The sequence below is a fragment of the Eulemur rufifrons genome, chromosome 16 (assembly GCF_041146395.1).
Source record: "Eulemur rufifrons isolate Redbay chromosome 16, OSU_ERuf_1, whole genome shotgun sequence".
NCBI classification, from domain to species: Eukaryota; Metazoa; Chordata; class Mammalia; order Primates; family Lemuridae; genus Eulemur; species Eulemur rufifrons.
Genome location: NC_090998.1, coordinates 68,580,637 through 68,605,928, shown reverse-complemented (window position 1 = coordinate 68,605,928; position 25,292 = coordinate 68,580,637). Strand labels below are relative to the sequence as shown.

Below are 25,292 nucleotides of genomic sequence, written 5' to 3'. Positions count from 1 at the left end.
AACTAAAAATCTATATAGAAAAAATTAGCCGGGCATGGTGGCGCATGCCTGTAGTCCCAGCTACTCGGGAGGCTGAGGCAGTAGGATCGCTTAAGCCGAGGAGTCTGAGGTTGCTGTGAGCTAAGCTGACGCCACGGCACTCACTCTAGCCTGGGCAACAAAGTGAGACTCTGTCTCAACAACAACAACAACAAAAAAAAAAAAAAAAAAAAAAAAGAAATAATGAGAAGCCCCCTCAACCCTTACCTTCAGTCTTGTTTCCATCTCTCTATCTCCAGAGGCAACCACTAGTACAAGTTTGCTGTGTATAGTTATTTATTCTTCATCACAGGGGAAATGTGCTTGTTGCAGAACATTTATAAGATGAAAAAAAAAAAAAAAGGAAAATAAAACAATACAAATCACTCATAATCCCATAGCTCAGAGATAAGCCCTGTTGTTTGATGTGTTTCCTTATAGTTGTTTTCTATGCGTACTATATAAATGTCTGCAACAAAATCACATAATGTTTCTACAGGTGATATAGGTTAATGGTTAAGAGGAGAGACTCAAACTAGACAGCCTGGGTGCAAATCCCAGCTCTGCTATCTAGTAGCTCCCTAGGTCTTCTTCACCCACATACATACATGCAAAGTATAATACCTCTGCCTTAACCTTCTCTTACTTGTAGTTTATGCACATTCCCATCATTTTACAGATGAAGAAACTAAAGGACAAAGTAGTTGAGAATGTATCCAAGGAAAGGAGTAGGGGCAAAGTGAGCTGTGATAGGGAAGAAAGTCTTCAAGAAAGATTAGGGTGTAAATTTTTTTAATGACCTTTTTATTTTGCAATAATTTTACTTTTACAGAAAAGGCACAAAGATAATTCTGAGAGTTCCAGTATACCCCTTTTTCAGTTTTCTCCTACATTACCATGATACATTTGTCGAAATTGAAACTGACATTTGTACATTACTTTATTGAGATTTCTCCAGTTTTTGCATTAATGTCTTTTTTTTTTTTTTTTCCTGCTACATGACCCCATTCAGGACACAACATTGCATTTAGTAGAATTAGGTTTGTAAAATGAATGATAATTGCATGTATGGAAGGAAGGAGAGAAGCTTAGGTAATGAGGTAGCTGCAGGCAATGAAAGCAGAGTTACTGAGCAGGACTGAGCAGAGAGATGAGGTTGTAACCAAGGGGCTGACTTAACCAGAGCAGGCTAAGTAGTAGCATGCAGAAAACAGTAAAATGATTTTGGGTATATAGCAAGGTCGGAGCAGGCAAGCAGAGCTGAACAGATAAAGGAGCAATGGTGTTTAACGAAGTTGAGGAAAGAACATGGATTTTTAGCCCTTCCTACTCAGATCTGGCCCTGAAGAGAGTCAGAGCAGAACGCCTGGAAGAGACTGAGTGGCAGAAACCCACTAGGCAAGGGCCACATTGCACCTCCTGTGAAGAGTCCTGTTAACCCTACCTCCTGTGGCAAAATGGCTATCATTTATTTGCATATTATGCTCTATCCTATGTGCTAGGCACAGTACTAATTCTCTTTTTTTCTCTACACACACATGCACACACACACGTATATACACACACACACAATGTCCTTTTGGGTAGATATTATCATAATGCCCATTTCAGGAAAGCAAGCTGAGGTTCGCAAAGGTCATGTAGTTTGCTAAGATCAAACTACCAGTAAGTGGTGAAGCTTGAAATGGAACCAACCTCTGACTGACTGCAAAGCCTGTCCTTTATTGTCCAGTTCAATCTAAAATTTTCTAAATTATTCTTATCAGAGTTCATAGGATAATTCTCTTCCTCTTTCAAGCAAATTGCTAAATGCTAGACAGTTGTGTTACATCAGCAGTTTTCCAAAGGAAGCCACGTGGGACTTTGATGTTGGGAAGCACTCCTTCAAGGCTCCAAACGTGTCCCCATTCTTTCACAGATGGTAGTTACACAAGAAGGAAACCCTCTAAGAGGATCAGTCATTTGAGTGATGGGGTAAGTTGAACCTTAGTGGGGTAATTATATATTTTCAAAGTTCAACTAACTTAGGGGGTTGGATCATGACCTACATTGCTGTGTGGAGCTTCTGCTTCCATATTTGGCTTGGAACTAGAGGCAGAATGAAGGCAGATGACCTGAGATGTGGCAGGAAGAAGCTACTGGTAGTGGTATCAGTGGTTTTCAATGTGCAACTGAGAGGAAAAGGAAGCTGCATAATCCTTTTCCCTGCTTTGATTCCTCTTTGAAAATTATTGTCTCTTAGAAGGGAAATACTTGAGGCAAGGTCTTCAAAGCACCTCCCTCTGAGCTCTCCTTTCCTTTATTCTTCCATTTTTCCCTCTGCCAGTTCTTTTCAGAAGTCCAGGATTTCCGCTAGGCTTTTGGAAAATGATATTCATCAGGAACATACTGTCTCAACCTGGCAAATCATTAAAAATTCAACATTGGTTCTAGGACAACATTGACCTTCCAGACTGATGAGATGACATTTTCTTGGCATTCTGGTGGGATTATATTCAGTATTTTTTTATGAGTTAATTTATCTCTGAATTATAACTGATTGTCTTTTAGTCTTGACTGGGTGTTCTTCTACCTCAATAGTTCAATAGATACTTCTTTACAAACTCTCTGGTTGACTACTTCTCTCAAAATTGATAAATGCTAAAGTTCCCTGGTGTTCAATTTCTGGCCTTCACCCCTTCTCTAGCTATAGTCATTTTTAAGATGAACTCACTCAGGCCCATGGCATTAAAAATCACGTATTTGTTGCTGACCAAACAATTTGTAACTCCATCCCTGACTGTTCTTTTCCCCCAGATCTTTCCTGTCACACTAAATGACAGCAACTTCCAAACATTTGCTGAAGTCTCAATTTTAAAAGTTGCAATTGGTTTCTTGAGTTCTCTCACTCCCTACTTCAATCCATTCTCAAGTCCCATTGACTCTACCTAAATATGACCACTTCTCATCTTCACTGCAATCCAAATCCCCACTGCGTTTATTCTTTGATACAGCAATACTTTCTAACTGGCATTCTTGCTTTCATTCCTTCCTACTGACCATCTATTTTCCCCACACAGCCAGAGTTAAGTTTTAAATTTATAAATGAGATCTGTCACCCTCCTAGTCAAAGTCCTCCAATGGCTTCCCATCACATGTGTTATAAAACACAAACTACTCACCATGTCTGCAAGACTCTACCCAATGTGTCCCTGCTTACCTTTCTGACTTCATACCTTACCACTTTCTCCTTTTCTGTTTCTGACTGACCTTCCATGGTTCCTCAGACAGGCCAAGGCTGTGCCTTCCTAATATCTTTGCACCTCCTGCTTCCTGTCTGTGATTCTTCTCATCCTCCATATAGCTTACTTCTTCCCATGGTTAGGTGTATGTCTGAAAAAAACTTTGTTGGATAGGTTTTCCTTCACTTAATCTATACCAGTCCTTTCTTGCACATGAGAGCTGAGTAAAACTGAACATTGTGTACCTGCCCCACTAGAATATAAACTTCACAAAGACAGGGACCTCTCTGTCTCGGCATATAGTAAGCGCTCACAACTTTTTGATTGTTTGAATAAATGCTCCTCTCTTTCTTCCTGAATGTCCCTTCCAATTCTAAAATTCTGTAATTCTTTAATTCTACAAATTATTTATTTTGTGCCTTATACATGAACCTTAATAATTTTTATGAAAACAGAGACCACAGAAACCCAGAAAAAAAGCCAATTTAGCTCTTTCAAGGCATCTATTGAAATTAACACTGATAGTTAATCTATTTTTTTTAAGTCTCACATGAAAGATGTTACATAACTAAACATCATCTTAAACCTGAAAGTCCATTAGTGTTCTTGTTCTCACTGACACAGTTGATCCACAGATGAAAGAAGGAGAGAGGGGAAAGAGAACCGGCAGGAAGGGGAATGGAGACTAAAAGTTATTGAATTTCTGCAATGTGAAAAGCCATTTTGTTGAACATATTTTATATATTTTTTATTTCTCCCTAAAACCCCACAATGTATGTTTCCATTAGCTCCATTTTTCTGATGAAGAAAATGAGGTTGACTGTTTAGTAATTTGCCCAGATCAGAGAGGTGGTTGGTGGTAGAATCAAGGATGCCACTTCTGTTTATTTCGACTGCTAAAATATTTGGCACTACCTTCCCTTGTATACTCAGAGTTATAATAAATATTCAAATGCCTTCTGCCTCTAGAATGGCACAGTTTTATTGAACCATAAAGTTTTAGAAGTGACTCCAATAGTATTTGCTTCCTGTCTTATTTACAGACTTAATAAATCCAACTGCTATTTGATTCAGCCTCAGGGATACTATTGCTGGTGAGATGGTCCTTTCATAGGTGGGAATAGTCTAATATTCTGAAAAGCAAGGTATATAAAACAAGACACATAAAGAAAAAACTATTATAGTAAGTGAAGATGAGAAAGAGAAATTATTCCCAGGTATATGCTTAAGTAGGGTCTTCAAAGTGGCACCATCTAAATTAGCCCCACAATTAATCTCATAAATGTACTTCTACTAAGCATCTAATAAATGCCTGGAGAGAAAAAGGAAAGGAAGTGAAGACAATGATGCCTAAAAAATTTTAAAAGTCGGGATTCTTTTTTCTCTTATACTTTTCCATGTTTTCTTTTCTTTTTCCTTGTTTCCTTTTTGGTTCAATGGGCAGATAGTTCCAAGGCAAGTAGTTTATATTGTTTGCAGATTTGTGCCTGTATCTTTAAAATTCTTGGTTGACAATCCCATTTTTAGGCAAAATAATAGCTTTCATTGGTATTAAGCATTATGACTTGTAAAATCTTTACAAATAATATCATATTTGTCCTCACAAGGACGTTGGGATGACAAAGAGCAGAGAGGTTAGGAATAAAGTTTCTGATACCAAATTATCTAGGTTTAACTCTGTCGCTTAATTAGCAGTAAAACCGACCGGGCGCGGTGGCTCACGCCTGTAATCCTAGCACTCTGGGAGGCCGAGGCGGGTGGATCTCTCGAGCTCAGGAGTTCGAGACCAGCCTGAGCAAGAGTGAGACCCCCGTCTCTACTAAAAATAGAAAGAAATTATATGGACAACTAAAATATATATATACAAAAAATTAGCCGGGCATGGTGGCGCATGTCTGTAGTCCCAGCTACTCGAGAGGCTGAGGCAGTAGGATCGCTTAAGCCCAGGAGTTTGAGGTTGCTGTGAGCTAGACTGACGCCACGGCACTCACTCTAGCCCGGGCAACAGAGTGAGACTCTGTCTCAAAAAAAAAAAAAAAAAAAAATTAGCAGTAAAACCATAAGACTAAATGGCTTTTTGCCTCAATTTCTACAACAGGAAAATAGAGATATAGACATATAATAAGGTTTCTTTTAATGAAGTACAAGTGACTTGCCAGTTATTATTATTAATGATTATCATCTACCAATTCTAATCAACATTTTAGAATATTCCAAATAGAAGATATACTTTCTCTGCATGTTATATATTTCAATTAGGTGTAAATGAAGCTCTCTCAAAGTATTTAATTGGCTCTTCACTTCCTAACAGAAATTAGGATGAGACTTCTCAGCACAGGAATCAGTCACCCTGTGTGATGTTATGATATTCTTCCTCAATATGAATTGGGGACTATAGGGAGAGGATGCCCTAAGGAAATCTGAGCAGCTTCCCACTGTTCCCCAACTTGAGATTTCACTGTGTGCCTCACTAATAGGAATTAATTTTTGTCTTGGCTCAGTGTGTTTTACACACCCCACTGGAAGCAAGAGTTTTATTCCAAAACACATTAAGAATAATTTTGACTAATGAATTCTTTGGAAAAGTCTAATGATAACAGCAATAAGGATATCTATCATTATAGGTTAGGATTTTCTTGCCCATAAATTTTTGCAGTTGCCAAATTTGATATGTTCTTATATATATAAGGAAAATAAGATCCAGAGATTCACTGATTTTGTAAGTTCACAAAAACCATCTTAATGATGATGTTAGTGTATTTACTAGAGTGTGAGTTCAATCATTAGCATTCCTTTTTAAAAAAATTTATTTCAAAATATTATGGGAGTACAAATGTTTTTGGTTACATGGATCAATTTTATAATGCTTGAGTGAGGGCTACAACTGTGCCCATCACCCAGATAGTGTTCATTGTACCCATTAGGTAGGTCTTCACCAATCCCCTCCTCCCCTGTACCCCCTGCTTGATTTCCCCTGAGTTTTACTTCCTTCTGTGCACAAGTGTGTTCACCAGTTAGTTCCGATTTAATAGCAAGTACATGTGGTGTTTCTTTTCCCATGCTTTAGATATGTTACTTAGGGGGATGGTTTCCAGTTCCAAATTGTTGTAAAAGGCATTGATTCATCCTTTTTTATGGCTGAGTAGTATTCCATGGTATATATATATGACATTTTGTTAATTCACTCAAGAATTGATGAGCACTAGATTGATTCCACATTTTGCAATTGTGAATTGTACTGCAATAAACATTTCAGTGCAGGTGTCTTTTTGATAAAATAACTTCTTTTCCATTGGGTAGATACCCAGTAGTGGGATTGCTGGATTGAATGGTAGGTCTCCTTTCACTTCTTTGAAGAATCTCCATACTGTTTTCAGTAGAGACTATACTAATCTGCAGTCCCACCAACAATGTATACATGTTCCTTTCTCTCTGCATACATGCCAGCATCTATTGTTATTGAATGTTTTAATAAAAGCCATTCTAACTGGGGTAAGGTGGTATCTCATTGTGGTTTTAATTTGCATTTCCCTGATGATTGGTGATGTTGAGGATTTTTTCATATGTTTATTGTCCATTTGTCTATCTTCTTTTGAAAAGCTTCTGTACGTGTCTTTTGCCCCATTTTAATGGGGTTGTTGGTTTTTCCTTGCTGATTTGTTTGAGTTCTTTGTAAATTCTGGATATTAGCTCTTTATCAGATGTATAGTTTGTGAATATTTTCTCCCATTCTGTAGGTTGTCTGTTTGCTCTGTTCATTATTTCCCTTGCTATGCAGAAGCTTTTTAATTTAATCAAAGCTCATTTCTTTATTTTTGTTGTTGCTATGATTGCCATTTGGGTCTTCTTCATAAATTCTTTGTGTAGGCCAGTATCTAGGAGAAGTGTTTTTACATGTTCTTCTAGAATTCTTATGGTTTCATGCCTTACATTTAAGTCTTTTATCCATCTTGAATTAATTTTTGTGAATGGTGGAGATATGGATTCTGTTTCATTGTTCTGCATGTGGCTATCCAATTTTCCCAGAACCATTTATTGAATAGGGCTCCTCTTCCCCAGTGTATATTGTTGTTTGCTTTGTCAAAGATCAGTTGGCTGTATGTGGATGGTTTTATATCTGGGTTTTCTGTTCTGTTTCATTGCTCTATGTCTCTATTTTTATACTAATATCACGCTGTTTTTGTTACTATAGACAAGTCATATAGTTTGAAGTCTGGTAATGTGATGACTCCAGATTTGTTCTTTTTGTTTAATATTGCTTTGGCTATTTGGACTCTTTTCTGGTCCAAATGGAGCGTAGAATTATTTTTTCTAGATCTATGAAATATGATGTTTGTATTTTATGGGTACTGTACTGAATCTGTCAATCACTTTTGGTAGTATGGAATTTTAACAATATTGTTTCTACTGATCCATGAACATGATATGTTTTTCCATTTAACTGTGTCCTCTGGGATTTCTTTTCTCAGTGTTTTGTAGTTCTCCTTGTAGAGATCTTTCACCTCCTTGTTGATTATATTCCCAGGCATTTTATTTTCTTTGTAGCTATTGTGAATGGTATTGAGTCTTTGATTTGACTGTTACTGATGTATAGGAATGCTAGTGATTTGTGTACATTGATTTTGTAACCTGAGACTTTGCTGAATTTATTTATCAATTCCATGAATCTCTTGATGGAGTCTTTGGAGTTTTCTAAGTATAAGATCATACTGTCAGCAAAAAGTGATAATTTGTCTTCCTCTTTCCTGATTTGGCTACACTTTATTTCTTTTTCTTACCTGATTGTTCTGGTTAGAACTTCCAGCACTGTTTTGAATAGAAGTGGTGGCCGTGAGCACCTTTGTCTTGTGCCAGTTCTTAGTGGGAATGCTATCAACTTTTCCATATTCAGTATGATGTTGGCTATGGGTTTGTCATATGTGGCTTTTATAATTTTGAGGTATGTTCCTTCTATGTGCCTAGGTTGTTGGGTTTTTTTTTTTTTATCATGAAAGGGTGCTAAATTTTGTCAAATGATTTTTCTGCGTCTTTTGAGATGATCATATGGTTGTTATTTTTGCTTCTGTTTATGTGGTGAATCACATTTATTGACTTGCTTATGTTGAACGATCCTTGCATCCCTGGGATGAAACCCACTTGGTCCTGGTGAATTATATTTTTTTATGTGCTGTTGAATTCAGTTTGCTAGTATTTTATTGAGGATTTTTGCACCTATATTCCCTCCTCTGTGTTATGGAATAATTTCTGCAGTATGAGTACCAGCTCTTTTTTGTAGGTCTGGTAAAATTTGGCTGTGAATTTTACTTATGACTTTTTTTCTTGGAAACTTTTTTATTTTATTTGTTGAATTGTTCCCTTTATCATTATATAATCACCATTTTTGTCTTTATTTATTATTTTCATTTAAAGTCACTTTTATCTGATATAAGAATGGCTATACCCACTTTCTTTTGGTTTTTATTTTCCTGGAATATTTTTTTTCCATCTGTTTACCTCAAGTCCGTATGAGTACTGGTGGGTTAGATGTGTTTCCTGGAGATAGCAGATATTTGGGTTGTATTTTTACATTCATCCATCCAGCCTATGTCTCTTGAGTGGGAAATTCAGACCATTCATGTTGGTTGATAGAATTGATGTGTGGGATGCTGTTCTGTTCATCCTTAGGGAATACCTTATTGCTTTGTTTTACCTCTTGTGCTATTGTTTTATATGAACTCTGAGCTTTAGCTTTTGGGTAGTTTTACATTGGTGGGTGTCCATTGTACTGATCCATGTATAATGCAGTACTCAGTATTTCCTGCAGGGCAGGTCTGGTCTTGACAATTCCCTCAGTGTTTACTTGTCTGAAAAATCTTTATTTCTTCTTCAAATATGAAACTTAGTTTTGCAGGATACAAAACTCTAGTCTGGCAGTTGTTCTGTTTAGGAAGACTGAAGATGGGGCCCCAATCTCTTCTGGCTTGTAAGATCTCAGTTGAGAACTCTGCAGTTAGCCTGATACATTTTCCTTTGTAAGTTACTTGATGTTTTTGCCTCATGGCTCACAGAATTTCTTTCTTCATGTTGACTTTGGCCACTCTGATGACTATCTGTCTTGGTAATTGCATTTTTGCAATGAATCTCCCAGATGTTCACTGAGCTTCTTGTACCTGGATCTCTAAATTCTCTAAGAAGACCAGGGAAGTTTTCCTTAATTATTTCTTTAATAGATTTTCCAGCCCTTGTGCATTTTCTTCCTCACCCTCAGGGATGCATATGATTTTTATATTTGGCCATTTTACATAATCCCATATTTCTTGTAGGCTTTGTTCATTCCTCTTAATTCTTTGTTCTTTATTTTTTGACTGACTGAGTTAATTTGAAAGAGTTGTCTTCAAGCTCTGGGATTCTTTCTTCTGCCTGGTCTAAGTCTATTCTTAAAACTTTCCACTGTGTTTTGTATTTTCTTAAATGAATTTTCCATTTCCAGAATTTCTTTTTTTCTCAGAATTTCTACTTTTTTTTAATATGTCAATCTCTTTAGTGAATTTTTCATTCATTTCCTGACTTTTTTTTATGGTTTCTTTGAGTTGGCCTTCTGTTTTCTCTTGGATTTCATTGAGCTTCTTTACAATCCATGTTTGGAATTCTTCATCTGTCATTTCAATATTTTCCTTTTGCTTGGTATCCATTGCTAGAGAGCATTTGAATGTGTCCTTTTGCTCTGATTTTTCATACTTCTGGAGTCTCATTAATTCCTTATCATCTGAAGTGACTGTTGCTTCTTTTTTAATTTTTTGGATTTTTTTGTTTGTTTGTTTAGGTGGGGCTTTTCTCCCCACCTGTACTTGTAAGGGTGTGTCTGTAGTATATGTTGGGTAAGAACTTTTGGTTTTACTTGTGGTTGCTTTGATGGCAGTATAGGTTCTGGATAGAGCCTTGGTTATAGATATCCTTACTGTGGTGTTTTTGCAGCTGCTAGTTGTTTGTAGGCTGTACCAGTGGTGATCTATGTGTTTGGGCAGATTCCCTGTCTTTCTTTTTTGAGGGAGTATGGAGGTGTTTGAGATCCTTTCTCTTTTCCCAGCCCTATGCTCTTCTTAACAGTGTGAATTATATTGGCAAGCCCACTTTAATCTCTGAGACAGTAGGTTGTGTTTGTGGGTAAGAATTGACCACATTGTGTATGATTCAGTAAATGTTGTAAAGCGCTCTGCAAATTGACCTCCCTGTTTAGGTGGTGCTTTCCAGAAGGAATCAGCTGCAGTGTTGTCTTATAGACCTGTGACTGACTGCTATTAGGAGAAGTATTGGAATGGCTCAGGTGGTGGGTGGGATCCTGGAACTTCTGGGTGAGTCCTTATTCTCCACCACTCTAGAGGCAGGTCGGGAGAGAGGCTAGGTGGAGCTGGGTTGGGTGAGCCTGTCCTCAGGCTCCACAATAGCTGGTAAGGTAGCTGTTTCAGCAGGGGTCAAAGGTCTGTTTCCAGGTTTCTGGGGAAAGCCTCCAGGGAAGTGCTGAAGTGGTCCTATCCAGCCAGAAATTGTGCCCATGGGGGAGGGGCCATCTGAGATTCACAGTCTTACTGTCAGGAGCAGAGCAGGGTTCATTCTTCTTCCACTTCCCTTGTTCTGTAGTCTCCTTCAGTCATCTGCCAGTAGGCAGGAGCTCAATCTTGCTGAGCTCCCCCATGATGGCAGTGCCTGCTTGGAGCTTCCCTGTCTAGAATTCTGCCCTGGACTGAGAGCTGGCCTTCCTGTGGAGGGAGGAGTGCCCCATGAGTGTACTGTGACTGGGACACACACTGCAGTCTCTTTTCAATTCCACCCATGTGTGCTCTCTCACCTTCTGAGATTAGGTCAAAAATCTCCCCTTTATACTCCTCAGCAACAGAGTCAAGTCCTGGGGGTATGGGATCTGGCATGTGGACTTGTCCCCAGGTCCTCAAACATCAATCCCTGACTGTGTGAGGGGGAATTGTGCTGGTCCCAAGTTGCCCATAGGGTGCTCAAGCAGGTTTGATGTCCTTCTGCTTTGGGGTGTGCTCTGATGGAGTAGCTGGGCAAGCAGAACCAGGGAGTACGGGTGTGCAGGGCACTCACAGTCCAAGCTGCTTAGTCTGTTGCACATGTTTAAGAGGAAAAGTTTGAGCCACACTCTCTGTGGAAGCCTCGGTGTGGTGGATGCACCAAGAGAGGGGATCGCAGCTGCTCCTGAGAGCCCGGGCTCTCTCTTGGCAGCTGAAGGTGGGAGAGGAGAAGGTGAGGAAAAGAGTCTGAATGGAGGAAAGCTAGCACTCTGGTCATCTCTGTCCCTCTCTCTGGAAGGCAGCCCTCCCAGAATGTCCAGGCTCTGGGGTCACACAGATCCCCCAGTACCCACCAGCCCCTATGGATCCCACAGTCTGGGCCTGAGTTAGGAAATGTTTGTGTGGAAGCGAGCAACGCAAAAACTGAGGGGCTGAAGCACCCTGGGGAGGACAAAAGTGCACAATATGGTGCCTACCATCTCAGCTCAGGTCTGAGGTGACAAGAAGCAACCCCAAGGGGGCTGGCAGCCTCCCAGTTCACTGGCGGCAGCAGCTTTTGGGCTCATTAGGGTAGAAAGGCTCTCCAGCAGCTCAGGAGCCTGCTGACTGCCAGAGATGTGAGGTCTGGGGAAACAAACCGCTCCACCTACCCTTTTCGCTCAACTCCAAGCCTCTCAGGGGCTGATCTCTGCCAATATCTTGCTCCTTTTTCTGCTCTGCAACGTCTTCCCCTGGAATCTCTAGTAGGTTCTGGCACTTTTCCCTCTGAATTACATCCAATCTATGTTTGTATATTTGTTTGTTTGTGTTTGTTTCTTTTTCATCTAAAACTTTGCCTTCTCTCTGAGATGATCTGGCTGTTGGTGTCCCTGGTCGGCCGTCTTGTCTGAATCCCATTAGCATTTCTAAGTGTAAATGTCCTTGTTCATAAACTGGAAATAATAAACACATACTTAGTGAGTTGTCATGAGGATTAAACAGAAAACATGTGACAAGAACTATTCTAGGCACATAATAAATGCTAAATCAGTGTTAGCTGTGCTGTCTAATTCCAAATAGATGATAGAAACAGTCCCTTCCATATTAATGGAACACTAAATATATATCACTTATAAATTAAGCTATGGTAATGCTTTTAAAAAAGTAAAACAAGTTTTATGGGTTTTTCTTTTTTTTTTGCTTTAATACTGCATTGCTGGCTCGATGAGCTTTACTTAAGATTTTCTTAATGTAATCTTTCCCCAAATTGGTATTTATAAATCATCCTTTATTAGAATCCAGTACAAGCCCCCCAAAGCCCATTTTGAACTATAATAGCATGAGCTAGCAATAAAATCACATGAGGTAAATTTTCTCTTTTGAGGGGAAAACCAGTTTATAAAGGATACAGTTAAGCAATTCCTTCAGTGAAAGAAGGAACAATATACCCAGGTTAGAAATACATTGCATCGTGCACCTAATACAAAAAGTGTGAAACATAATTTTGAGTTCTCTTGGCAAGATGTGACTGGATGATTCAAAGATAAAAGGTATAAATAGCTTATAAAATGGTTCAAAGGCATTATTGAACATCAAAGAATTATTGCTAAAAAATTTTAATTGAAAATGAATCAGAAACTTCAGAGCTAAAATTTATTTAAAATGCGTATGGGTATTAAATTTTTTAAAAAGGCCATAGTGAAAAGTGAACATTAGTAATGAGAAAGCCTGATTTTTTTAAAAATTGAGAATCATCGATTTTGGTAAATACAAATCTAGGTTTAAATCCAATTCTGCTAATATTAGAAATCAGATTACTGTATCCAGGCAGAGGGGGCTGTGCATGGCACAAAGAGTACTGGGTTGTGGCCCTGGCCTTGACCTCTGCTGTCATGTGCCCTTGTATAGTTCTGTGCTGTCTTGAGCTCAATTTCCCCATACAGTTAATGAGGATGCTTACAATACCTGCTCTGCCTCCTTCCTATAGCGTGAATGTCAAGATCAAAGGAATAGATTAAAAAACACATTGTGAACTTTAAGACATTCCACGAATGTTCAGTATGAGTGAGACAGCACTTAAGTAACACCATAGGTTCAAAAAGAAAAATGCATTTCCAGATGTGCTTAAAACAAAAGAATTTAGTTGTGTATTTTTGGAAAACTATGTGTATTGTCTACTATCTATTGTTATGGCTATTATTTATTATCTATTGGTATGTAACAAACCTATCTAAAATTTGCCGGCTTAATTTATTTCCTCATGATTCTGTGGGTTAGCAGTATGAGCTGAATTCAGTTGGGCAGTTCTTCTGCTATTCTCCCTTGAAGTTATTCATGCAACTGTGTTCATCTGGTGACTCAGTTGAGACTGGATAGTACAAGATGGCCTTATTCGTATTTCTGATGGTTGGTGTTGGCTGCCAGCTGGTTGATCTAGGGGGACTCAGTGGAGAGGGCAGTTCTTGCTCCATGAGGTCTCCCATCCTCCAGGGGCTAGATCAGGCTTCTTCACATGGTGGTTTCAGCAAGCTATAAGGCCTCCTGGAGCCTAAGCTCAGAAGTCTACTATTTATACCAGTTACACTGCATTCTATTGGTCAAATTGAGCAACAGGCCAACTGCAATTATGGACTGGGAAAATAGCCTCCTCCTCTTGACAGGGAGAGTGGCAACATCCATTGCAAAGGAGCATGCCCACAGGACGGGGACAAAGTGTTGTGGCCATCTTCTACCACAATTTACCATACCATTAATTTGATGTTTGATTTATTGACCTTTAAAACTATTTGTTTAAGAAGGACACTCCTATGAGGAAGGCTTAATGGCACAATTCCCAAAGAAAAAGTCTCACTTTCAACAGAGACATATCATTAAGAATAGTGAGTCAATAACAAGAGTGAATCCACTGGAATCCTGTGAAAGAGTTTAGGTAACAAGTGTAGGAATAAGTTAGGAAAAGATAAGAAAATAGAAGACATGGTCAAGACAACCATGACTGTGAATGATGTGGGTTAAACCATAGGAAAGGGATTTGGGGCCATGAGATAGATAAATGTATTTCAGGGTTACTTATCAAAAGCCAGAAGAAAAGTTTAGAAATCACAATAAAGGGAATCATTGAAAAGAATTTTGGAGAAGCAGATAATGTACATAATAGCTCTCTCAACTAGTGCCAACTAGGATTGAGCAGAATGGAAATCAGAGTGTATGTACCATAAGTTCTATAGGTATCATGGGCAGATGTTGTATTTGGTTCATGATCCAGTACTTCAAACTGTGTGAGGACACATAGGGTCAAATAGACTTGAGTTAATTGGGTATATCAAACTGGGAAGACACTGGCTAAAAGAAGAAGCTAGGTTCCGAGATTTGCAAACTACACAGGAATGCAAGAGAATTCCACAAGAGACATTTCCTATTTAAAGGCAGGGTTACATTAAAAAAAAAAAAAAAAAAAAAGAAGCATTGCCTAGGGTGGTCTAAATAATTCTCTAAGTTGGTTTATTTTCAGCCCAATAATATTTCATCGATCAATTATTTATCAATATGCATTCAAAATATTAATACTTAGTACTTATAATATTTTAAGCAACATACTAGTTTATGGGGGATGCAAGGTCAAGCAAGACATATTCCCTACCCTTCAAGGGCCTACAGACATTATCAATACAAGTGATAATAATTATAATAACACAAAGTGTAGGAGCCACAGAAGGGAGGTCTCACTCAGTCTTGGGTACTCAGGACAGGTTTCCTGGAAGAAAAATGTATAAGCTGAGACCAAAAAGGTATAAAACCACCAATGAGGATAGGAGCAGTGGGAGGAGAGCTTTCTGGGAGGAAGACACACATTGATTAACTGAACCTTAGGCCAGGGAATGTGTAGAATAGTTGTGGAACTCTATTGCCTGCCAGTTTTGCTCTCAGAATTATAATAACCATAATTATAATTGTTACCAACTACTAAATTCCTACTTCATGCTACACATTGAACTAGGCACTCTATATATTATCATTAGTCTTTAAAAAAACAAATAACATGGAATATTTATTCTGTTGTACACACACACACATACACACACAAGGTTAGTTGGGTTAATAAGATACGAAGGTTGGCTTTATTCCCAAACCTACCTCTTTTTCCCAGGGTACATGGCCTTTTGATAAGAACATTTAATGTGGCTATTTTGACACCAAATATATTTTAGACTCAACTATTTTCATAAGGGCACACTTGGACTCATCCTTTAAAAAATTAAACTTTCAGATTTTTATTATGAATTAAAAAATTAAATGGGTATTCCTACCTCATTCCTGAGCCTCAGCCCCTCATCAGTTCCATCTCTACCACTGAGATTGGGGATGGGCTGAAGTTAGACACCTCTGGTAGACAAACCAGAAGTTTTGTTTACCCTCCTTGCTTCTGCTTTCAGAAAAGCCATCAACTAATCTCAGCGAAGGGGCTTCTCATTCTCTGAAAACTTGCTTGTGTCTTCCATTGTCTGCATCTCAAATTCTCTGATTTCTTCAACAAGGAAATACTGATCATATTCACTTACTCTCATTAAATAGGTAGATGTAGCTATTTAATAATGTTTTTTCATTTAAAAATTCAAAGCAGTGTTTCTCAATAGGAGAGTGCACATTTCAATACCTCTGAAGAGTTAACATGCAGTTTGCAAAGCTGAATCACTATGATACTTTCAAATTTGGAAAGGGAAAATCATACTACTGTTTTTATAGTGGAAACTAGAGCACCACACAATCTTCTGCACTGATAGTGGATAGGCAGATGATATTGATTCTGAGAGGGGAAGGGGTAGAAAGAGGAGGATATGAGAACTGAAAACAAAATTTTCATAAAGGGAAATTTATATTAGTTTTTATAAGCTGGATAATTTTGTTTTTAGATTTTAACCCTCATTTGTAAGGTTATACTTGAAAACATTTTAATGCAGAGAATCTGAACTCTTTTAAAATGTAACTCTGAAAATATATAAAGCTGCCTTTGACTTACAGTGGCTCATTTGGTGAATAAGAAACTAAACTAAATTTTCATAAAGGCAAGTTTCTGTAAGCTGGATAATTTTTTTTACCCTCATTTGTAAGGTTACACTTACATTTTAATGCAGATTGCATCTCTGAGACCCTGGGTATATCTGGCAAGAACTGAAAAATCTGCATAGTTTACTTAAGCGAGGAAAGACTTCAAGGTAGAATTTTGCATCCTATAAGCGAATAACATCAGAAAAATTTCCTTCACCCTTGGTGGATTGTGAAACAAGCAACTTTCTGAAGGCTGAAAGGCTGAAAGGCTGAAAGGCTGTCTCCTCATGCTCTTTGTGAAAACAATCAGTTTTATCTGTACAAGCAAACGTAGACTGCTGGGCCTCTACAACAGCTTCTGACTCTCCAGCAGTCATGCTGGTCCCAGTTCAAAGGTTTATTGTAAAGAGGGAAGTTGGTGACAATTTGAAAAAATCAAAGATTATGAAGCAAATTGAATTGGCTTTTTCTCATCTTGCCAAAAATACAGCAAAAAGCATTTATTGACTATCTGCTTCTTTGCCTTTTAGTGAGGAAAAATTATGCATAAGATACAACTTCTGGAATTAAAAGCTCCTGGCCATTATAATACATTATAAAACACATTTAAGATAATATGCATGAAACATACACCAATCTATATGACTCATATTAAAGGTTCTAACTATTACTGTTAATATTATTTTAGTAATAGTGATACAATATGCACATAAAGGTTATGGTATTATTTTTAAAAAGCGTTTTCCTCTATAGAGATACCTTCTTATTAAGAGAAATGAATAATTTTCTCTATATTTGACAAGTAGTTTTTTTTCACTTCTGTAATATGGCACAGCCAATCATGACAATCTCTGGGAGACTGACTGAATTGTTTTGTACTGTAATGTCTTATAACAAATATTGTTTAAAAGGAAAGAATCATAGTCTGAATTTATTTTGCACATTGATTAGATGTAATGTATATTCTTGGAGCTACAATGAATTGGGGAGAGTGGGTGTTTGGCCACTGGAGACAACAAAAGATAGTAAGAATTCAGCAAACTTTGAAAATCACCCATTCAGGAAGAAAATACAACCTTGCAGAGGAAACAATAGTCGCTTTAACTTAAAATGTCACAAAATAAAAATACTATAAATAAAGAAACTTGAGCAATTTATCCAAATCTCTGCCACATAATAACTAGAGCAGATGGCGTCGGTGATCTCCCCCTCCTCTCCACCTCCCACTTACCCTCTTCTCCCATCTCCCCAAGGTCCCATTTACCTGGTTGTGTAGGTATTAACTGCTAAGGGCTCAATCCTGTGTATTCTCTGGAGGCCTGCCCTTGGTTGAAGGGAGTCACCGGAAGATACTTGCGAGGCCGGTAGCCACAAACTCGTGATGCAGGGATGTAACAGCTCAGCCCGCTTGCCTCTAGGTAGCACAGCCTCTGTGATGCAATTCAAGCCCCAGAACTCCATAACAAGATCAGGAGACTAGACTTCTAATAGCTCATCATTGCTTAGCTATTCCCCTACCTTATCTTGCTCTCCTCTTATCAGTTTCCCATAAGAGCTGTTCCTCAAGAAATTACTTGTGTAAGAATTTGTGTCTCAAACTCTGCTTCTAAAAAAATCTGACCAAAGATAATTACCAATATCACATGCTTTTTCCATTGTGCAGACAACAATTTGAAGAAATTTTTCATAATAAGGCTATGTTTTCCAGAACTATCAATCTACCTTGACATTGCTAAATGGACATCCAAAGTCATTTGTTATCACATACAGGTTGCTTTAGTCTTTGAATTTATTAACTTCTCTGTTGGATATTTTTATCAAATAGAAACACTACAATTTGGGGCAATGAATTTGTATAAGAGGAAAAGTTAAATGCCGAAGCTGTTCATTTTTGGTTATCAAAGGCTATGAGTACAGTGGATAGAGCATGGGATTTCCAGCCAGAAAAACTTAGGTGTCAATCCTGGCTGCTCATTTATTAGCCACGTGACCTTGGTTAAATCACATAAGTTTTCTGAGCCTCCATCTAATTTCATTAAAACTGAAATAATGATGCCATTGCCACTTTGTTGTTGTGATGACTAACATCATGATAATGTAGATTAAATTCCTGGACTACTGCCTGGCACATAGCAGTTGTTCAGTGAATGATGTTTTTAGCAATGGAAAATGATTTAAATGCAGATGTCAGCAAATCAGTTCATTAAGCTTGAGTTTATCACTCATCACACTGTTTCAGATCAGTTTTCCTGATGATGGATGTCTCTTTAGAAGCATTCAAACAGGGCCTGTTTATTCTGAACTAAGTGGAGCCAGACATTCTAATTAAGGAAGTGGCAAAGAGAATGATGATATAGAAGCTCTCAAACTATACAAGTTCTAGACCAAAAGAAGTATACTGGTACATGTAGGGAAATCTGTCATTAAAACAAGTTTTGACTTACAAAGTGAATACAAAAAAAAAAATTAGACATTTGAGCTAATATTAAATTTTGAGGGATTGTACCTAAAATCCAAATTTGGCTTCCTTTGAAAAAGTACAGGTCTTTGTTCCTACATGACAGTGATTGGCTAGAGACAACTAGAAGCTATCTTCTTTAGGTAGAATATGTGCCTTCTAGTTTTTCAGTTAAGATCATCATGTAAGTTATTATCAAATCTAGGGTACATTGAAAATGATAGGGGTAGTATCGATAATTATGTCAGAACAACAGTCATAAATCAGATCTCGCCCCAGGCAAACTGGGATAAATTCTACCATAGCCAGAGTCCTTTCTGTTCCCTACTGCTTCTCACATTCAGTCACTCTAGTGTATAACTTGCCTTGTACCTGTAGGTACTGCGATACTCTCTTTAAGAACATCTGGTTTTTTGAGTAAGTCTGAGAATTGCTTAATTAATTTCTTGGATTCAGCATTCTCAGAAGTGAATTCCCATTTAGTAAAAAATACCTCTAATAAAGTCTGACTAGTACATCCAAGATGATATACAGTGTTCAAATAGTTATATTTTTCTCTATAGCATTCTTTGAGTTCAAAATCGTTCATAATTAAAAATATATTTAAAAGACTTTTTTCACAGACTTGGACATAAGCAAAGCAGTGAAAAGAAAAATGACACAGTTTTCAAATTATTAAGATATCAATAATTTCTACAAGTCAACCAGGTGTGTGGATTTTGTTTGGAGAACACATTTGCCATGCATGGTGGTGCATCTTTTGCCAGGACCAAAAAGTGATTGGTGACCAGAGAAAAATGACATATGTAAGACGGAGTTGGAGACATGAAAACTTAAGAGATAAACAATGCAAGCATATTTGAAATGGACAGCAGGCTTTGCAATCTGTTGTACCGGAGTTTTAGGGACTTACCACAGACAGTGTTTGTTATTGCAGAACGTTTTGTTTTCCAGGAGGAAGGAAGATTAACCAAAAGAAATACAACATTAAAAAAAATACACAGATGATACAGCAAAATAAAGCCCTAGACTATAAACCACAAACAGCCCAATATTTGCTTGGGAATTAGTGGAGAGGCACACCATCTAATGCTTCCATCCTAAAGATGTTTATTGAAAGAAAAGATTGAGCAATGCTTGCACTGGATTTTTGGCAAAGTTCCCACTAACACTGCTCTTCTTGCCTCCCTTCGCCCACCCCGTCCAGTCCTGACTCTCTTGTGGCTTCCTGGTCTTCTATGATTTCCTTTTGGCACATTTGATTTTTTCCTAAAATATGGCTTGCCTATGGAATGTGTGTCAAGAAGCAGGCCTTATTTACTCATTGGGAAACTGACCACTAGTGAGGAGTTGAGCGTACGTGATGGGGAAGAAAGCAGGAAGGGCCACGTGCTCACCCATTTACCACCCAGATGGGCAATGGGCCATTTTGCTCCTAACATCACAATGGAAACAGGGCAGGCTGATTGGCTCCTCAGGCCAATGTGTGTGTGTTGGCTAATTGATCCTTTAGCCACAAGTCTTCTCTAAGTTCCAGAAATTCCTTCTCCATGTTCAGAGATGGATGAAATTCTTATCTCTCCCTGGAGTGGATAGTTCCTAAGATTGTTTTAAAATGTTTTCTTCTTTCTTTCAACCACAATTGAGATGGTTCAGTTTGGGGTGTAAATAATGTTTCCTATGACATTTAACCTAGTTTCTTAACTCAGTAATTACTGTCATTCCTATTTCTTCTTCCTGGCACAGCAATGCTATGAAAGAAGGATAAAATCTAAAAACCTTTAAAATAGTCCTATTTCATGTAAATGATAATATTTTATGACAGAAGAAGTTAGTAGATATTTTTCCTTCAGATCCATATTTTATAGCTTGAATTATGATGAAAAACTGGAGGAACTCATCAGTCGACACGCCCATGTGTGTTTAGTGGCCACTCTCATGCTGTACTTCCTATTGGCTCCCCATAGAAATAACAGTAATGGCAGCAATAGCAAAAACAAATATACTGGATAAAAATATATAATGACATCCCAAATTCCAACTAGAAAATTTGTAATTTCATATTGAATATCCTATTATTGGCCCCTATTATACCATGTTATTGTATAGCAATTGCAGTAGTTGATACTTATTGTGGATTTACTTTGTATCAGATGACTTACCCAGCATTGTGCATGTATTTTCACATTGAATCCATATAACAACCCTTTCAAGTAGTATTCATAACATCTATATTTTAAATTTAGGTGTACAGCAATAAGCAATCTATTTGAGGTCATGTAGCTTACTAACAGCAGCGTGAAGATTGCAATTCTCACATCTTTCTGGCATTAAAGAGCAGGTTTTCTAATCACCACTATATTCCTTCTAGTTTTCTTAGGCTCTTGGGCAAAACAGATTATATTAAGTGCTTATCTGCTCTATTTTTAAGTTCAACTAAATTCAACTAACACTTATTGAGCCCTTACTCAGACATAAAAGCAAGATTATTTGTCTTGACAGTGGTGTCTTTGCCTCTTTACTCTTCAGTTTCATCAGTGTAAGTAAAGATAACAATACCTATCTCATAGGATTATTGAGCATGTTAACAATAAATAAATAGCTATTATCACTATTGTCATTATTCAAAAAAAATTCCTGGCATAAGGTGGGTGATCAATAAATTTTGAATGAATGAATTAGTGAAGGTATAAGTGAGACAGTGTCTTGTCTATAAGATGTCAACAGTCTGGCAGTAGGAACAACAGTCTGATAGGAGAAACACCTACCAATCTGTGCTTCAGTGGCATGAGTTTTATAGTAACAACACATATAAGACCTATCAGTGCAGAAATGAGCAAATAATTAACCTTAGGAAGGAATTACAAGGTAGAATATTCAGGGAGGCTTCCTAGAAGCAGGAAAAGAAAAAAAGGGAAGGAAAGAAGGAAATGTTAGGGTGGTTTAGGAATTAGAGACAAGAAATAGGAAACCAAAGAGATTATTGTTGTCCTGAGGACAAAAGATGGTGAAAATTTGAGCTTGGCAGTGACAGTGAATGAAAAGAAGAGGATGAATTCCAGAAACACTGGAGATGGTTGGCAAGGCTTCGTGACTAATTAGGTGGTAAAGATGGGGGAAAAGGAGACAGAACTAGGTTTTCTGGCTTTTTCAAATGATTAGATGATGATGATGTCATTGAGATGGGAAATTCATGTTCCACAGTGTAATTCCAGGCAAGTTATTACCTTCTTAATAAGTCATCTAAGTCAGCATGAGGAATTCCTGAAGGAATTCCGGTAATATGTGAATTTAAGAAAAAGAAGACGTGCTTTTGGTTGAAATTTGCTATTTTTAGTGATGCTTTCAACTTAAAAGAGATCATAAAATCACCGAAGTCTCTTTCTGAGGCATAGTAACAAGGTTGGTCAGTGCCAGTAGAGGACCGAATTAGGACTCTCACAGCCATCTAGAACTCTCCATCTTTGAAAGCAAACTTTGGCTGCTTGTTTCTTGAATGTAGTAGTTACAGCCCAAACTCAGAAAACTGCCTTTTTTCTTCCAAATTGCATGTAAGGAGTCATAATCACTCTTGACTTGCTGAATAGGAGGAAAAAAGAGTTAGATCTACTTATCCTTCCAGATTTAATTTTAATATTTTAGCTCAACCTATTGTATTTGAGCACTGCTATTTAATCTGTAACCATTTCTCCCGTTTTCTATGTATGTTTGGAATTGGCTTCTCAGTTTAATTTTAGCATTTAAAAGTTTCTCATGGTGCTGGTTTTCAAAATAGCCTATGGTCTTTGGATCTTTTTTAATATAACAAAATTATCTCTAACTTATTCCCTAGAGGAACTCATCCTCTACTGCAATCAAGAACTGGGGTGGGAGGTGGATTCCCCTTGCATTTTGTGGAAATTATGGTGACTGAATATATTTTAAAAGTAAGTGAATGGAAAAGATGAATTCTTTTTTCTTGTTAAGTCCAACCAAACACTTACCACTCAGCCTCATATGAAAAGAAAATCCATGATACCCCAAAGCTAACCATCTGCCAAGTCAGTGAAATATCTAGCTCTAGGATTTTTGTCATTTTTTCCCATGTGTGCAAGACATGAACCAGGCATGGGCACAGACCAAAAGCCAAGCTGGGATAAACAAGGGGTTGTTTTGTCCCTGACTGTTGTGAGATGGGCACCACCTACTAGATGCCACTCTCTTCTCAAATAAGGGACAGAATTTTTGTCATTTAAAAAAAAAAAAACAAATATCTAACCTGTATATTGAGTTTACTTCCTAATACATAATGTAGACATGTAAATGTATTATTTTTATCATTATGCTAACTCAAGCCATAAAGAGGACAATGCAGTTTTCCATGAAACAATGTGAAGCATAGTATTTTTTAAAAAATATGGACCTTCTGAGGAAAGAAAAGCAGAAATATTTCCATGTTAACAAAACATTTGGCAAAGACAAAAAATAATTTGAAGAACACTTTCAACTAAGGAATTTTGGGCAGTAGATTAATAGTACAGCTTGCTGAATCTTTGCCTAACATGTATTGTTTATGCAAAATGTTGCCAGTAGACTCGTATCTTAATTCACCCAACACCAAATGCAGCACAGACTGTTTATACAACCTAAGATTGCACTCTATAAGTGACTACTTTTTCTGGATTAGCATTTATGAAGCAAACCACTTAACTATTCACAGTAAATAAGTAAACAGACATTTTAACTTTCCTTTGACATGGAAGCTATTTAACTTAGAAAATTAAATCAACTTCAAATTCATGTATGAGAAAAAAACATCATTGACTCTCTTCTGCATCCCATACTAAGGCAAAAGAGTAGGTTTCTGATTAGATTTCATCTATGTTGAATATGTTAGAGTGCACATTCATTTTCATTTGTCAAAATCTCAATCTATTTGTTATGTTGCAAGATATTTCATTGGAGATTTAAATTGGATTTTTTTCCTTTTTCCTTTCTATGACCAAAAATTCACCTTGCTGTCTCTAGCAGGGTAAGCCACCTTACATCATTTCTTTTGTAACCATGTTGGCCTGTGATCTTTGTTGTGTGTGCTTGCACACGCACAGGGTAGAAGAAGAAATTGTAGGACTGAGGCGATTGGAATTGCCATCCTAGGTAGGTAGGCAGGTTTTCCCAGAGCCATGTTCACAAAAAAAATGTGTGTAATGACCTCCTTTATGTTTCCAGAGGTCAATTTCTAGTTCTATACATAGAAAAACAATAGCTACCTGCAACCTTGTGGTAACACACCTTGGTGAAGGAAAGGACGTTATGGTTTTAGTTTGTAAATGGACATGTGATTTAATCCTGACACTCTTGAGGCAAGCTGACATTTTAGGGGATTGGCCTAAAAGAGAAACTCCAGCTGAGAAGTCACAAAGGGCCCTAGGCTGAGATTGGCTTGGGAGAAAATTCATGCTGCTGTTCAGGAACCCGGATCCACTGCACATCAGCATCATCCTGGAGATTGTAAAGCAGCTAGACCCCAAGGCAGTCCCAGTCTTCTCTCCCTAGGGTGTGGAGGTCAGAATTTCCACCTTCCATGTACCTGCTTGGAAGTAAAGATACTGGACTTCCTACTAATCTGGCAGGTGAGGATTTTGGCTGGTTTTATGTATTTTTTATTAAGCAAACATAATTTCAAATCAGTAAAGCAGTTCATAGCAGCTTTATTTTGGGTGACTTCACCATTTTGCATTCTTATGCAACATATTCTGGCGTCAAAGCACTATGCCCTGGAGTTGGAATCAATCGCATTTTTAGAGAGGTCATGAACTGTTTGGTGGGTTCTTCTACAGACTTGGGCTTAATCCGAGGTGATTGGGGGAGATATGGTGGACAGTCAAGAGAATGAGCTCATCAGGACGTTATGGATCAAGATGCCCTGGATAGCAGAGTAGTCAGCTGGGAAGAGGTGACAAATGCAGACCAATCAGATGTTTCTATAACCATAAATTTCTGTTTTATCTTTGGGGAACTACCTAAAAGAAGAACATTCAAAGCAGTTTTCCTATTTTATATTAATTTTTTAAGAGAAAAAAAAAGAACAAAAAATTGAACTTTTTGTAGAGAAAGAGTAGGGACATACCCTGTCAATTATCACCAAAGTCCCTGGTCCTAGGGCATAAGGAACCCTCATGGGCCCAAGAGGAAGAAAGTCATCAGTGACGCGGGTACTGTGTGGGGCAAGTGGTTGGAAATGCTGGAGTGGAAGCAAAATAAAGAGCAGAAGCTGAGGGCATTTTCTTGGAAGCAAATTTTCATTTCACTCGAAGATATCTTTGTCCCTTAGGTCGTTTAGACTACTAAACTGTCTCCAGAGTGGCAAATAGCAGAACGAAATAGAGAAAGCTGACATAGCTTGTGTGGTTGTACTGTGGAAGTGATTAAAGTGCTCTGAGAGACAATTACCATAGCAGGAAGTTTCAAAGAGCACAAACTGTATTTGGAAATATAGAACACTGACAAACCATGCTGGTTAAATTATTTAACCCTTACTAGAGTATACTAAAATTAAAATGCATATATACAGCTCCTTCA

The 25,292-nt window shown here is 37.8% G+C and overlaps 1 protein-coding gene and 1 non-coding gene across 3 annotated transcripts in view; one reads left to right on the top strand and one right to left on the bottom strand.

Annotated features, from left to right (window-relative positions):
• LOC138397221 (uncharacterized protein C9orf85-like) overlaps positions 1-25,292 on the top strand; it is a 360,452-nt gene that overhangs the window by 155,808 nt on the left and 179,352 nt on the right. The window lies entirely within an intron of this gene.
• On the bottom strand, positions 22,813-22,949 carry LOC138397785 (small nucleolar RNA SNORA48). The gene has a single exon (XR_011235892.1). It is a non-coding gene; the product is annotated as a small nucleolar RNA SNORA48 (small nucleolar RNA).